The sequence below is a fragment of the Drosophila miranda genome, chromosome 2 (genome assembly GCF_003369915.1).
Source record: "Drosophila miranda strain MSH22 chromosome 2, D.miranda_PacBio2.1, whole genome shotgun sequence".
Classification (NCBI taxonomy): domain Eukaryota; kingdom Metazoa; phylum Arthropoda; class Insecta; order Diptera; family Drosophilidae; genus Drosophila; species Drosophila miranda.
In genome coordinates, this window is record NC_046675.1 from 32,649,754 (window position 1) to 32,666,910 (window position 17,157).

Consider the following 17,157-nt stretch of genomic DNA (forward strand, 5'->3'; position numbering starts at 1 on the left):
TAAGCTTTTCTACCTCATTCGATTTAAGCAAATGTTTTTTTTTAGCATTTTCGGTTATTAATTTACCTTATAAATGTTTTATATATTTCCAAGGAATTCTTTGGAATTTTAAAGGCGTTTCGGTGAGGGTATCTATCGGAAATGTATTTGAAATTAAGAAACTCCCATCTTAATTACATTGTTTTTGATAAATTTTCAGTTTAAGTATTGATTTCATTCTCCATTTTCAGTGTTTTCTTTAATTTTCCATAAAATATCTTTAATGTTCGCTTTGTGTTTCTAGTCAAATGCAATAATAAATCTATCAACATGTACATATGAAGTTAATTAAGGGCAAACTCCCCCTCTTTGAGCTTCCTAGGCATTCCAGACAGAGTCCAGTCCTGAGCAACAAAGGGGACGAGTATCTATGTTTCTTCTTTGAATTCCCAACATTGTGTCTCCAGGCACCCACACACCTGTGACAACTTTCTTTTAATGCATGTCAAACCTCAGTAGCAACAACAAGAGCACAAAAAATGAGGAGCGGGTGGGAGGGCAAAGAAAAACAAGGCAACAGAAATTCCAGCGGCCTCTTTTTGACATTTTGAGTGACATTATTTGTGTCAACAATAAAACACTCAACCAAAGGAGCAAATCCAGACAGAGAGAGACAGAGAGACGCAGAGAGAGAGAGAAGGAGAGAGTGCGTAAATAGAGAGACAGAAAGAGGTGGGCAGGGGACAGGGAGCGGGAGAGAGAGTACAAAATGGAGACACAGAAACCGAGAAGACAATTTAAAATACAATAAAACTTCAATCAGCATTTAAAAAATGTATGTGCCTCTGTGCCCCCAATCAGTGGGGGTGTGTGTGTGTGTGTGTGGCAAGTGGCAAGTGGCAAGTGTGGCAAGACAGCGCCCAGCAATTTAAACAAATTGAAAGCAAGCGCAAATAAAAAACAGTTTGTTGCCACTTTTCACATCAATTACGCACTTGAGCCAAAATAGACGAAGGCAGAAACGACGTGGACGTGGACGGAGACGTAGACGAAGGCGCGAGGAAAACACCCAAGAAAGTCCAAAGGAAAAACCGAAGTCCTTGCCACACCAGCACCATCCCCAGCCCCCCCATCAATCCACCCCTCCCCCCGGCCCCACAATCCAGCTCTTCGGCTGCTGCTGCTGCTGCTGCTGCTTCTAGTACAAAAATAACACTTGAAACTAAACGCGCATTCAGGCAGCGGCTGCTTCGGCTGGCTGCTAGCTGCTGCCTGCTGCCTGCTGCTTGCGTCGCTGCCTTCTGCCGGCTGCCGGCTGCCGCTTGCCACACCCACTTGCCACCGACAACAACAATTTTCGCCTGCGTACACGGGGCGGATTTTTCCACGAGCTTTTCTATGCGCCAGCTGCCACAGTTCGTGGTCCTCTTTTCGATGCTGCTGCTTCTGTTGCGGGGGCGACTCCGCCTTTTACCACCTACCTATATCCCCCCACCCACCACCACCCCCTCCCCCCAATCATTTGAATATGTGTGTGTGTGGGAGTGTGTTGTTTGCCTATGTTTTCCTTTTTGCAAAAAGCGAAAGTAAATGTTTGAAAATCGTAAGGAAGGAAAAATCAAGTAAGCATCGACACAAAAAATCAACGAAAACATTGGATAGAAAATTAAGAAGAAAATGTCCAAGCCGAACGGAAGATGCTCTAAATACTTTAAGGGATTCTAAGGATAGAAGATTTAGAAAGGCAAAGATTTATATGGAAGAAAATAATTATTTTAACGTAAAAGATGACGAAAATAAAGATGGGGCATGGCAAAACAAGCTTACATACAAGAAAAATACTAGAAAGTACCAGAAAATACCGGAATTTGCTAGAAAATACCAGAAAATACTAGAAAAAATAACACAAAAGTACTGGAAAATACCAGAAACTGTAAATTAGAAAATTACATGAAAATACTAATAAAATTCCAGAAAAAATACCAGAACATGTTAAAATCAGCCAAAAAATACTCTAAATAATACCGGAAAAAATAATATTAAATAACAGCAAAATAAACAGCAGGAAAATTATACCAAATATACCATAAAATACCACTAAAAATACCAGAGCTGTGAATTACCGTCAGTAGTAAAATTAATTAAATATACCAGAAAAAATACCAAAAATTACCAGAAAAGTAAAATGCCAGAAACCATATTAAACAAAAAATACCACAAAATGCATATATGTAAATATATGAAAATACCAAACGAAATTCAAATAAAATACTGATCCGTTGCAAGATCTCTATTCCATGCGTAGTATACATAAGTAGATACATCATGGTTACATTATACATCTACATGTACATATGTAGATGATGTGTAACTACATTTTACATTCATTCTTTTTTCAAAACTACAGAAAAAGTGAGGGATTCCATGGATTTCTTAGGCATAAATATCTCTAAAAAATCTCACACTCCAATCCCTTAGTCAATCTGCTCCCCAGAGTCCTCTTCAATGGCATATTCCCCATACCCTTGATTCCCTTCCTTCCCTTCCTTCCCCGTGCCATGCGACTGGAGAGGAGAGCAGCCTCTGAGAATGAGGCAAACAGAAGAAGCAATGGGAAAAAAACGGGAGACGGGAATTGCTGGCAAGCTTTTTATTGCGCGTGATAACAAGCGGGGAGGGTAGGCTGGTACCAAGGTGGTGGTGGGGGCATGTGGCATGGGGCATGGGGCAAGAGACCAGTAGCCTGGGTTGCTTAGACGAAAAGACCAAGAACTGACGGTTCGTTCGTGGCGGTGGCGCTGTTTGATGTTATTATAGATGACGATGACGATGATGGCAATGGCGATGACGACAGCCTGCCACACGCACACAAACACACACACACACACACACACACACACACATAAATCTATATATATATACAGTCAATGATGATCCCCGCCTACCCTTCGCGTCCTTTTTCTAGATCTACTACTGGAGTCCTTCGTCCTGCTGCCAATCAAAGTCGCCGCCGCGGCAAATGTCTTGTTCTTTGGCATGTTCTCAGGTTGTCAAGGCTGCTGCTTGTTCTGCTGCCACTTGCCTCCTCAAGTACATGCGTGTGTGAGGCTCTAACTGTGTATGTGTGTGTGAGACAGCCATTACTTTGTTGCCTAGGTGTTGCCGGTCGCCACTGGCAATGATTCTCCATCCAAAATTAAAGCTGAGAGATCTGGGAATCTGGTTGGTAAAAAACTTCTTTCTTCCGCCAGTGACAAATTCCTGGGATACATTTCGTATTCATTGTTTAATTCTCTGCGTGAGAGACATTTCATTTGTCACTAAAGTCGTACTACTATTTCCGCCGGAAGCGGAAAGCGAATCCCTGGCATACCCTATCGAAAAGGAGACTCTTTCAGACGAGTCCCGATTCCCTTGAAGGTTACCCAGGACTGGATATTGATTCTCGTTTGGGAAAAACCTTTGTTTTTCCTAAGATAGAAACTTTTCCTACTTTTTCCCATTGAATTTTCTTGAATATTTGTCTATTTTCAAGGGTACTCCCCGCTTCGTATCTCCCGCGTTTCCTGCGTTCTTTTCTCCTGCATTTCACCTGCTTTTGCGTTTAGCGAAAGACGACTCTGCTCCTGCCAGTCCGCTGGGCCGCTGGTGCTGCTCCTGCCGCTGCTCCTGGCGCCTAACAATATGCAATAATAACAATTTACATATTCATGAGACGCCCCGCCAACAAACAACAGAAACAACAGCAGCAGGCTCCAAAGGGGAGTGGCTGGGGCAAGGTCCAAGAGGTGGAGTGTCGTAGAGGTGGGGAAGGGAAAGGGGGCGGGGTTGGCAGTTTGCATAAAGAGCAGCAGCAGCAGCAAAGGCCGCTTAAAAAGAAGAATCAACAACGGTCCATGCTCCATGGAGGGGTGGAGCGGGTTACACCACACTCCCCTCTCCTCCCCGCCCCACCATAAACCAAACTATGACAGACCCTTTTGAAACCCCCCCTGGAACTCACTTTTAAAAGACCTTTTAAGCAGCAATTGGAAACGCCTCTGAAAACCCTCTTGGAAGGCTTCATGGAACGCCTCTTGGAGCATCATGTCATATGGAATACAAAACCCGTTTGGAGTCCCAGTTGGAAAAACTTTTTGGAACGTCCTGTTGTATTCTCGAAGCGGGGGAAATACCGTGGATTTCCCCTCAGAGAATCCAAGTCGGGGAAGGTAAAAACTTCGATTCGGAACGCTTTTTGGAACCAGTGAGTGGGGGTTTGTGGGAGATCACGCTGGAAACGCTTTTGGAACGTCTTTTGGAGCCTCTTTTGGAACCTCTTTTGGAACCTCTTTTGGAAGCTCTTTTGGAACCTCTTTTGGAACCCCTTTTGAAACCTCTTTTAAAACCTCTTTTGGAACCTCTTCTGGAAATCTTTTGGAACTTCTCTTGGAACCTTTCTTGGAACATCTCTCGGAACTTCTTTTGGATCCTCTTTTGAATCTTCGTTTGGAACCTCATTTGAAACCTCTTCTGGAACCTCTTTTAGAACTTCTTTTAAAACTCCCTTGGGAACCACTTTTGAGTCTAGTTTTAGAACCACTGTTGGAACTAGTTTTGGAAGCGGCGTTACAATGGGAACCAGTGCTGGAAACCTTCACTGGAACCGGAACTCCCTTAGCAGCTCCTCCCCCTGTGGAGTCTCTTTTTTGGTCCTTTTTTGGGAAAATACCCCTCCCAAAGCCAAATCCTCCATGAGAAGCCCCTCTGTCGAGCCTTCTTCATCCTCCCCCAGCCCCCCTCAAACCGTAAGTCCCCTCCCTCCCACCATGAGCCCCTTTCGGACAGCATCAGGCGGCAGCCCTTTTGTTAAGCCGCGGAGACGTAACGGTAGCTGCTTCCCAAATATTTATATTTATATATGGACCCCCACCCCGCCCCACTACCCTCTCCCCCCACAATGCCTGCCTCATTTATTTGTTTTTCATATTTTTATGATATTTATTTTCAGCAGGTCGGAGTTTTGTTTTTTTTTTTTTTGTTTGCAGTCAGCGCCAATTTTTGCGCTTCGAATGATTTTTCCGAAGTGGATTTGCATTTGCAACCCCCCCGAAAGGGAGAGTGCGGGGGAGGGGGGTGGCAAGGGTTTAAGGTATGATTTTTAGTTAGTTTCTGTGGACCAACGCATGGAGCCAACTCTTGGATGCTGCTGCTGGAAGTTCTTGAAGAAGAACCTACCACAAAAAAAGAAGAAAAAAAAAAATCAAAACAAAGGGCCAACGGATGGCAGCAGCAGAGAGAGAGAGCAGCAGCAGCAGCAGCAGCAGCAGCAGAATGGAAACAGCATCCACAAAATCCACTCTCTCTCTGCTGCTGCCAGTGCTGCTGCTTGTCCTCTCTCTCTATCTGTCTCTCTCTCTATTCAGAGACGTTTTCCCACAGAGTCAGTCCGTTCTTTAGTCAGTCAGTCAGGTGCAGGCAGTTGACGTGTTCGGTTGACCAAAGCGGAAGTGTGCATCGACTGTGTCGATATTTTGTGACCAAAAAAGAACTCAGACACACACACACGCACGCACACACCAAGAGAGCAGAGAGAGAGAGAGCAGTAGAGAGAGAGAGAGAGAAAGAGAGACAAGCAGGCCGCCGCCGCCGCAGCAGCAGCAGCATGAATGCCACATACAACTAAAATCCAAGATAGCCGTCGGAAAATGTGGAAAATGTGAATTATAATTGCGCGGAAAATAGAGCAACAAAAACGACAAAATAGAAGAAAAAGGGAAAAAAAACCAGCGACAATTGTCAATGCGCCGCGCCGCGTGTGTGTGTGAGTGTCCCGACGAGCCAGTGCCTGTGTGTGTGTGTGCGAGTGTGTGAAAGCAAAAGAGTGGTGTCGGTGTCCCTACCATCCCCCCCCCCCCGCACACAAGCCCCCCGCCCCCTCGCAGCCCAACAAAGTGTGAGTGCGTGTCCGTGTCCACATATCAGAAGCAGCGGCAGAGCCCCAGCAACGCGCAGCAGCCACGCAGCAGCCGACGACGACGCCAGCAGAAGGTAGGGCTCGCAAGACATTTTTCCGACATAGCTTTTCCAGCAGCAGCAGCAGCACAGCATAACAGCAGCAGCAGCAGCAGCATAACTCACCACACCCTGATCCTGCAGGACCAGCAGCTGCGCAGAGAGAGAGAGAGAGAGAGCCAAAGAGAGAGCGAGAGCGAGAGAGAGATTCTGGGAGGCAGTGGCAGAGATTAGTGCTGCTGCCTGCACGTGGAGTCTGGCCAACAATTTTGTTCGTTTCAGAGACATTTTCATGCTTCCCCTCTTTAATATTTCCCCCTCCCTACTAGGCTTCCCCCTCTCTCCACTATCCTCTATCCCAAGAAACTTAAGAAAGTTTTGTTGTTGGTCGCTGATAATTTTTCATAGCATACTTTTGCGGGGGCCCTTCCTTCCACACCCCCCCCCCCCTTTCACTTTTTTGCTACTGCTCTAAATTGCTAGCATGTGTAGCAGGACACCCCCCTACCCCCCTCCTCCCGCTCTGACCTTGGTCTAAATTTGGTGGAAATTTCATTTGTGATTAATTTTTGTTTGGTGAGTGCGAGCGAGAGAGCAACACTTTTTGATGCCAATAAAAAAATAAATGTAGGATACTGTGTCACACACACACACACACACACACAAACACAGAGGGATTGACATGTGTGCGTACGTGTAAATGACCGGAAACTGTGCTCAAGTGCTGCTCCCCCTCTCCATGGGGGGGGGGGGGACTACTAGGAACCCCTTGGATTCCCATTTTGGCTGCTACTTCGTGTCCTGCTTTTTCTTGGCTTTACTTTCTATCCCCCCCCGCATGTCTTTTCTTAGCCTCTTTCGGGCTTTCTCTTTTTCTTTCTTCTGATTTTCTTTTCTTTTCCTGGGAGGAAGCACTTCAATTGTCAAATAGTTCCTCTTGTTTATTGTTGCAATAGTTTTGTTGATGGACAGGTTTGCCTTTCAGCCTTTCAGTGACTCCCAGACTCGCAGACTCGCAGGAGACGACTCTCTCCGCCTGTGCCTCCTCGTTGTCGTGTCCTTTCTCCGTTTTCACTTGTTTTTAAAGTGATTTTCGCAGACGTAGTCGCTTTTTATGGGCGTCGTCCTGTCCTGTCTTTTGACTGGTAACAGAACAACATCCCATCCCCCTCCCCCCACCCATTCCGCCCACACAGCAGGCATCCTGCCTGCTCCTCCTGCTGCTCAGGCTCTCCTTTTCCCACCGAACCAAAAGCCAAACAAAGCAAAGCAAAACAAAACAAAACAATCAACACGGAAGTATATTTCTTGTGCCCACTGTGTGCTGCCTCCGCCCCCTGCTTCTGCTCCACCTTCGCCTCCTGCGTTGTCCTGTGTACAAATCAGCGTGGCCTAGTGCGCTGCTTGAGGTTGACGCGGAGCCTTTTGTAGGCAAGGAGAAGGGTTTGGGATGAAGGAAGGCAGCCATGGAACTATGGAAGGATGTAGGTAGCCATGGAAGGATGTAGGATGAAGAAGGTAGCCATAGAGCCATGAAGAATGGGGCAGGAGAGCCATGAAGAGGTGTAGAATGGGACAGGAGAGTCATGAAGGGAGGTAGAACGGGGCAGGAGAGCCATGAAGAGGTGTAGAATGGGACAGGAGAGTCATGAAGGGAGGTAGAACGGGGCGGGAGAGCCATGAAGAGGTGTAGAATGGGACAGGAGAGTCATGAAGGGAGGTAGAACGGGGCGGGAGAGCCGTGAAGGGATGTAGAATGGGGCAGAAGAGCCATGAAGGGATGTAGAATGGGGCCTGGGAGGCAGCAGCCGCCATGTTGCATGGCGGCATACGGATGTAGGATGCGCCTCCAAATGTGAGGAGCTTCATCGGCGTTGACATTTAAGTTTTGTTTTGTTTCTCCTGCTTTCCCCAGTTGTTCTTTGTTGCCTTTTGTGCCACCCGCAAGTAAGTTCAAAAGTCAGCGATTTTTGCAACAAAATAAGTGCCACACGTAGCACACAAATCAAATTGAATTCCAATGCCAATAGCCGGGAAGCCACTAAGCAATTGAAAAATTGCATTACAATGGGGGGAAAAAATTGAATAGAAACAAATAAATAAAAGAGAAAAAGTGGTGGAGCGGGGGGCCAAAAAAAGGCAATTATAGAAAATATAAACAGGCACAGAGACAGATAGAGAGGAGGGGGGTAGAGCCACAGACAATCCTCCGAGAGGACTCTGAACTCTGGCGGCCCAAAGATTTTTCCCGACAGGCTGTGGCTGTGGCTGTGGCTGTGGCAGAAAAGTTCTTGCAACGTTTTGCGCATATTAAACAAAAGTTGACGACAGCAGCAGCCAGAGCCAGAGCCACAGCCACAGAGTGCCACACAGTCGTCGTCCTCATTATTTATTTGATTGCCTGCCCCCGCTCGACGCCGCAGCTCAAAATTACCCCCTGGGAAAATCAGACAAGAGTGGGGGAGTAGCAGAGTGGCAGAGTGGGGAAGGGGGGACAAATCATAGAAAAGAGACAAGCAGACAGACAGAGAGAGGAGAAACCAGAGGCAGTGGGAAATCTCTTCAGAGAGAACTCTCCAGAGCAGCCGAGCAGCAGGGGCCCCAAGCCACAAAAAAAGCAGAGAAAAGCCAGAGAAAAAGAGAAACAAACTTCAGTAGTAGTCCACGCGCATAAACGTAATTAATAAAAAGCCAAATTAATGCCAAACAATAATACAAATTCATATCCAAGCAAACACAAACACAAACGAAACTAAATTGCACACAAAGTCCAGGGGGGGGGGGGGGGGGGGGGGGGGGGGGGGGGGGGAAGGGGAAACCCCCCCAATGAGAATGAGAATGAGTTTCCCAGAGTTTTCCCCGAAACATGAAAATTGAATGCTAATTTTCGGTTGGGTTTTTGCAGCCCGAAAACCCGAAAACTTGAATACCCTCATGGGAACCATAGTTCGGGGGCAGCCCAGCAGTCAAGCAGCCACCAAAGAAGACAAGAGATTTTCCAAAAACGATTCTACTTTAATTGGGGCACTTGTTCCAAGGATAACAGAGTGGCAGACTGCCGGAGTGCCGGAGTGCCGGAGTGCCGGAGTGCCGGAGTGGAGCGAAATTTATGACGATTGTTCGGGGAGCGGCGAAAAACTCCTCAGAGTGCTATATATTTGGGGAAAATTCAAGAAAGAAAGCTAAATACGAGTAGAGGAGGAATAGGCCTTTCTCTCTCAAGGAATGGAATATTCTTTAAATATTATCTTAAGGTACAAATTATGCTCTGAAATAAGCGATAAATGATTGGGAAACTGGGAAATAGTTCAAGAATTTAAGGGGAGGCTCTCGTTCTAGAACCAAAAATTGCCTCAAATATCTGCAATTTTTTTCCGATACAACATAAAGTTTTCCGCAAAAGCTTTTTGTTAGGTTTTATTTGTGATTTTATATTTATAATAATTTTATATATTTATTGTAGTTTCATATATTTATTTGTAAAAATTTGTATTTTTTACATTAGTAAATATTGCCAAATATTTACTCCAGCTCTCGCCAAAAAAACCTTCTACAGTCTCCGTATGTGATCTGATTTTACAAAACCAAAAATTTCTTATAGCAGACGACATTTATAGGGCCCTGACTTTTTATCGATTTTTTAAATTTAAGGAATCTTCTATTTGGTTCTATCTTTTCTCTAACCTTTCCCAATTTATATGTTCTTTTGAGAGTATGTAATGCCTAGAAATTATTGGGCTGAATGAGTTCTTCTTTCAAGCCTTTTTTGGGGGCAGAGCATCCTTCGTTCTAGTCTTAGAGAAAGGATTTATGGTTTTATGGTTTATGGTTTTTATAAGGATTTCCGCTTAAATTCTTAATTTAAAATCTTCCTCTAATATTTTTGAAATAATAATAAAAACTGTAGTTTTTTTAGTGAATTCTTTTTCTTTTTTTAGTAATTCCTGAGTTAAATGCTTCCTGTCGCACTTCTATCTATGTACATTTTCGATGTATCTTTTGTACCCTGTATCTAAAGACATTTTCCATCAAAAAGCTATACAGAATTCACTTTATTTGCCTTCGAAAACTCTGAGAATCCACTTGATTTTTTATATTCTATCAAAAATCTATTTCCAAGACCTTAATTCTTTGTTCCTTATGAAAAAATCTATCCAAAACTCCACTTGTTCTTAATTTTCTATGAAATCTCCATCCAGAATTTTTTTTATTCTTCGATTTTTATGCTAAAACTATCCGGAATTCGTTTTATTCTTCGATTTCTATGCCAACAATCTCCAGGATTCCTTTTATTCTTTATTTTCTATGCTAAAACTATCCAGAACTCCTTTTATTCTTTGAGTTGTATGTTAAAAATCTCCAGAATTCGTTTTTTTCGGCGTTTTCCAACCAACACCTTACAGAATTCTATTTATTCTTAATTTCCCATCAAAAAACTAACACGAACTCCATTGGGTATACATTCCACAAAGTTCTATAGCCATCAGGGCACGATTTCCGTATCATATACAATCGATATCTGTTAGATACAACCGTAAAACCAATCAAATTAAGATACATTTTCGCATTTCGAACTTCCATAAACCACAATTTTTCCTCTCATCAGCAAAGCAGATGGAAAAGTACCCATACCCTTTTTTTTGCAAACGACCTTTGCCGCATGCCACCTGCCACACACAGAGAGAGAGAAAAAGAAAAAGAACAACAATAAATGCCAGTTAATAAGTACAGGTCATACACACACACACACACACATGCAGTAGCTATAATTACACACACAGATACAGATACAGAGATACACACAGATACATCGACACAGACAACAACTAAACAGTTCGTTGAGCAGAAAAACGAGGGAAATCTACTTAATCACGTTTAATTAAGGTGAGTTTATAAGTAGACACATCCCCCTAGCCCCCCCACGACCCCATCCGCCCCTTTCTGTGAGTGTGTGTGTTATATTTTTTTGCGAACTGCTTTTATTGCCTGACGAATGATACAAAAGAGAGACAGAGAGAGGCCACTCTCCCACAGTGGGGCACAGGTAATCACAGAACCAGAGATCCACACAGTCTCCGCAGCCCCCCCTACCCCCTCCCAACAATGTGCACCATAAATGCAAATTAGGGTTAAATGTTCATCAGAGTCTCGGGGCGTGTCTCTGTCGCTGTGTGTGTGTGTGTTTGGTACTGCTGCAGCAGAGGATTATAATAATAAGCAAGTGCTTAGCATAAATGGATTTATTGGCTGCACAACATTCATTCATCAGGAGTCAAATGTTCCAGCAGCCTCTAAGAAAAGATAGATGGAGGCAATACGAGAGCAGCATTAAAATACAGACAGATAGAAAGAGCAGCCATGATCCTGGAGCTCAAAGGTGGACAGACAGAGTCCTTGAGGTAAAGGAGGGATATATAGTGGCAGCCCTCTGCAAGAAACATAGAAATAAAGCCAATTGGCATGCAAATCAATTCCAAAGATACATCTTTGCTGGCAGTATTTGAAGTGGAAGATGTTGAAGAAGCTTTTCAGGCTTTTCATTCAGTTTTTTGTAGATTTTTCCACCTTTCAGAACCAAGTTTCAACACCTTTTGTACTCTGTTGGAGAAAGGGAACTGAACTTCTGATTTGTGCTTTGATTTATGCCACGTGCCACCTGCCGTGTCCTTCCAGTCAGTGAATCCTCCTCCTCTCTCTGCACTGCTCTTCATTCTCCACTGAATCTCTATCATCGCCTGCTCTCATTCTCCACTGCAGCTCCCCCCCTCCTCCTCCGCCTGGCCTTCGCCTGGCAATCCTCTGGCTTCTGTTGCCTCCTGCCTGCCTGCCAAATCTCTGTGTCACACATTTGGTTAATTGAAAAAGCATCAAGGCCCTCATCATTAGCAAAAGCTTCGTGACTTATGCTCATGGCAGACCCACCTCCCCCACCCCCCTCCCTGCCACCATTTATGTAATCGATGCATGTCGAACAGCAGCAGTAAACGGCAGGGTGCGGGGGGGTGGAGGTGCAACAACAAGTGAATGGCGTGTGTGACACGAGGTGAAAAACGAAACGAAATGGAACACAGGCAAAGAGAGAGAGATAGAGAGAGAACTGAAGAGAGAGTGAGAGGGAGGAGACAACTGTATGCTCGTTGATTTCAATTTGTGAATGGTTTTTGTTGCTGCTGCTGGAGGGGGGGGGAGGGTGGGTAGGGGGGTGCACATGCATTTGCATTTGCATATTGCACATATGCCCCTCCATTATTCCATGTTTTTTTCTAATTAAGCTTTTGGCAAAACAACAAAAAAAACTAAAGCACAGGCCGCACGACTCCTGCCAAAAGAAAGATAAGGCTCGTGCAAAAGGAATTTACTCTATAAATTGCATAGTGCTCTGCCTTTTTTTGGGTTTTTTTTTTGCGGGGGGTGGGATTTAGATCCAAAGCTTGGGCTGAAAAGTACATAAATTTCAAATAAGTCACGTTTCCGACACACACACACACACCCACATACACAGATACAGATAAATGGCGTCTGAAAATTTTTGCTTTGTTGTGGCGTCTGCGGCCAGCGTCCAACGGCACGCCTTTTTATGCCCCCCCGAAACAAATAAAATAAAAACTAAATTGTAAAAAAATATTTTTGCCTTTTTTGCCTCGTTTTTTTTGTTGGTGTGGGAAACTTTTTTGATTTGCAAAAGTTTTCCGTAGTTTGGAAATTATTTTTCGTCTGATGTTTGTTTGGAAGCGCAGATTTTTAAGCTGATTTTCAGATTATTATCAACACCCCAGCGAAATAACAAAATGGTCGAGAAAATATAAAAAATAAAGAGAGAGAGAGAGAAGGAACATTTTTTTATCAAAAAAATAAAATTCACAGAAAAGTATTTCCAGCGTTTCCACGAAAATGGCAGCGACTCTCGTGTGGGGATCAATGAAAGGAATTTTCATCCGTTCAATACATGAGGAAAAAAACCAGAAAGAAAAACCATTCCTAGTATTCCCTTTTCTTGTATTCCGTGCATGGCGATACGTATGTCCTTCCGGTCTCTGCTATGTAATGTCACGTAAATAAACCCAGCAAATGGCTGACAAGCAGCACCACCCGCACCACCCACACCCCACAATCGTTATGGCCAGGGCCAACACCAAGTGACTGCTGATTTATTTGCCACAATTCTGTGTTCTGCGTTCTGTTCCCAGTGCTGTGTGTGAGGGGATCGATCTAGTACTTTTGAATACCCTTCAAGGGGTATGCTGGACATAAGAGAGGGCATGCAGACCGTCACTCACTCACCCCCTCCCACGAGAAAAAAAGCTTTTGCTTGAAAATATCAGCGAAATGCACATTTCCTTATCGGCAAGATCAGCGCAAGCAGAATTGCCATACAAATTGCAGCAACACTTTTTCATAGTCTCTTTCCACCGTCACCTTCGCCCTTCGATGCTTGCCAGGCAGAGGCGAAGCTGCGTCATAAAATATTTTGTTTATTTGTGTGTAGCCCCATAAAGTATCACATTTGGTTGTATTTTGCGCAGCGGCAGATCAGCGTCGGCAGAATTGCGATGCAAAAACGAATGCAAGGCAGAGCCGCGCCATGAAGTATGGTATTTGTTTGTATTTGTTCGCCTTTCGAGAAAGGAACCAACATGCAAGGGTTTGCAAGGCAGAGGCTGAGGCTGAGTCATTCGTTTGTATTTTGCGCAGCAACAGATCAGCGTCGGCAGAAACGTCTAGTTCGGCTTTCGAGACTTGAACGAACATGCAAGGCAGGGGCAGAGGAATAGCCGATGATTGTTTTTGCGTGTTAGTCCCTCGGTAATCATCTCCCGGCACATTTTGTATTCCAGGGTATCTACCTTTCGTTGCTTTGTGGTATTTTGTTTCCTATTTTTTGCATTTTTACAGTTCTCCCTCCCCTATTGTATCCTTCGTAATCCCCACTTCTTTCGTATTCCCTCTGCACAAATATTATACACACTTTATGTGCATATTTTTATGCGGCATTCATTCTCTCCATAGTTGTGGGGCATTTAGTGCTGTTGTTTGCTCGTTTGCTCTGGTCGCCATTTTTACGACTCCCAATTTGTTCGTCCCGCCGCCTGGCCTGTCCTGTCCTGGAACTTTAATTGAATAAGTTTTAAGCGGATTTTCCAAAAACAGAGAGAGGACAGGGAGAGGGAGAGCGTTCTCTCGCGGTGCCGTATGTGTAATTCCTAATTGAAATATGCAAAAGCAGCAGCGATTTCTGCATAACAAATATGCTTCGGGAGAGAGCAGAGAGAAGCAACAGCTGAAACACACAAAAGGTGTTGCAATTTGATTGCGGCGGGAGTTGGGCCAGAGGCGAGATTTGCATTTATAATCCGAATTAGACGGTAAATAAATGATGAGCGAGTAAGACAGAGAGAGAGAGAGAGAGAGAAGGGGGGGAGGAGCTTGTATTAACATAATTGGGCCAGGGAAATGGTCTACAATTCAAGGGGAATTCTTGGCAAGAGTTATCTTTAGGACTATAGTTTCTCCCTGGCCTGCCTTTCATTCTGATTATGACTGCAAATATTTCCAGGAATTACTCATGGAAAATATCATCAAATATTTATAGCATTCTATACTGGGAAATTCTAGGAAATCCTTGGGTTACGGGCTACAGTTATTTATAACATTTTTCCATTAATTTCTATTTTTGACAAACTATAGGGATTTCCTGGAAATCTGTGACGGGTGATTACAGTGCAAAATTCGTGGTAATTTTTCGCTACCTCTCCCCCATTCAGGGCATAGTTCTTGGAAATCTTTTAGTGGAAAATAAATAGAGAATTTCTGGGAAATTCGTGGCTTCCACTATTTTAAACACAGTTGAACTTTCGCTGAATTTTCAACATTTCTCCATAGGTTCATAATAATAGATAATACCCTAAGTCCCCGAAGGCAGTATCATAAAGAATAATCATATCTACCAGAATGCCAAAGCACATGCCAATCGGTTCATTATTATAGCCATAATATGGAAAAAACCTGCCCTTGGGCTATTTGAACACCTGGCTTTCGAGCACTTTTTATGCTAGAGGCAATGCGCTTTTTCGTAGGATGCAAACCCAATTTTATGCCCCTCGAATGAGCCAAAGGGAAGGCTTAACTTTTGCCTTTAATGCTATTAAAATTCTCCCATTTTTTAGAGACTTTTCCCTCCAGCCCTTTGACAGCGCTCTCTCTCTCTCTTTCTCTCTTTTTGCTCTCTGAATTTCAATCAAAAATTGGCCGAAATTGATAGTCCGAAATGCCCCGAGGGTTGGTCGCTTGTGAAAATTGAATTTCCCCAGTTGGAAAACTGATTTTTTGTCTGTCAAACTCAATAATTCAAAAAAAGAAGAAACAAAATTGTTGGTTATATTTCCGCGTTTAATTTGCTTCTGCTTAAGGACTGCCCCAAAGGATTGGGTGGGGGGAGGGGGTTGCACACAGCCAGCGGCAAGCCACAAACGACTTGCATCTCGAACGATGCCCCGAAACGGAAGTCGAGCGGCTTCTTTTCCTGTTTTTCCTGCTGTTTTTCCTTTTGAACATTTTTACATAAAAATCAACTTTTCCGTGGGGTGGGGGTGGGGTGTGGTGTGGTGTGGCACCTGATGTACGTGCCACACATACACTTGCAGACTGGAAACTCACGTTGAAATGTAATTTCATGGCACACAAGTTTTTAATTAAATTTCATGGCAGACGGGGGGTGGTACGAGGTACACCAGGAAAGGGGCCGAAGGAGGAGCAGCAGCAGCAGCAGCAGCAGCAGAAGGAGGAGATGCTGCAGGAGGAGCAGGAGTAGCAGTAGCTCTAGGAGCAGCATGTGGCATGGAGTCAGTCTCTCTCTCTTTCGTAGGCGAAGGCCTTTTAACATGCAATCAACAAACCACTCTGGCATGCATATAGGCCACCAGGGAGAGCGAGCGAGCGAGAGGAGCATAAAGCATATATTCCATATATATATATATATATATATATATATATATACATAATATACTCTTTCGTTTCGTACAAATGCCACTGCCACAAAAAACTGCAGCCTTAATGCGTTTTTCAAGTGGCAGCCAAGCAGCAGAAGCGGCAGCACAGGGCAAGAGGCAAGAGGCAAGAGGCAAGCGGCAAGTGGCAGCTGCTGCTGCTGCTACTGCTACTGCATTTGGGGGCATGGGTTTCCAGCGGCAATCATCGTCACATAATTTTATTAAGCTCTTAGCTCTCTCTCTTGCTCTCTCTCTCTCTCTCTCTCTCTGTGGGACCATCGACAGACCATAAACGGAATGTCCGCAACGTTCGAGGGGTCCAAGGACTCTTCGGTTCTGGTTCTGGTGCCTCTTCCTGTTCCTGCGGTTGCCCTGTTTGCGGTGCCACATGCCACATGCTGCCCGCCTGACTGCCTTGCTGGTTATTGGCCATCAAGGGTTTTCAAATAACTTTATAAAGATCCTGGCTACCGCTACCACTACCACTGCCTGCCTGCCTGCCAGCTGGCTGGCTTTCCTGTAAAACTGTTTATACGATATTCAGATTTCTATATATCAACGAAACAGAGGGTGAGAAAGGGGGGGGGGGGGGGAAGGGGTGTGGGGAGGGGTGTGGTGGAAAGTGTTAAAGTGGCACAACGATAAGAATCCATTTGGCAAATGGAACTGGGATAGGGAGGGGGTATCTATTTATCTGTGAAAACATCTGGTGTGACAGCTATCTGGCAGATACGGATACAGATCGTTGCGCAAATATATAATGCAATTATTTGTGGAATGGTTTGATATGAAATGTAATGATTGTACACGGGATTGCTACAGTGGGGAGTTCTCTAGTGATATCTTGTTGATGGCAAATAAACAAATTTTAAATGTAGATTGAGCGATACAGAGAGATAGATAGATAGATAGATAGATACGAAGATAAATAATCCCAAAAAATCCCACATAATCTATAAATAAATCAATGCAAAAATGGATACATCTCTATTCATAAATATTTCGATACATAAATCGATATACAGATTTTGTAATACATAGATTTATTGATCCAAATTTGATAATATGTCGATAAATAAATCGATAATAATCGAAAATGAATTGATAAATAAATAAATCGATAAACATATTTCGAAATACCTATTTAATTGATGGATAAAAAAAAAATTAATAAAAAAAATCGATAATATGTCGATCA

General features: G+C 43.9%; 1 protein-coding gene across 17 annotated transcripts in view; it reads left to right on the forward strand.

Annotated features, from left to right (window-relative positions):
- The first annotated feature begins 5,435 nt into the window (after positions 1–5,435).
- Positions 5,436–17,157, forward strand: part of LOC108157080 (glutamate-gated chloride channel) — a 45,196-nt gene continuing 33,474 nt past the window's right edge. For all 17 annotated transcript variants that reach the window (XM_017288921.2, XM_017288917.2, XM_033389042.1 and 14 more), the window contains exon 1: positions 5,436–6,009. The gene's annotated coding sequence lies outside the window, so the exon portion shown is untranslated. The remainder of the gene's footprint in view (positions 6,010–17,157) is intronic.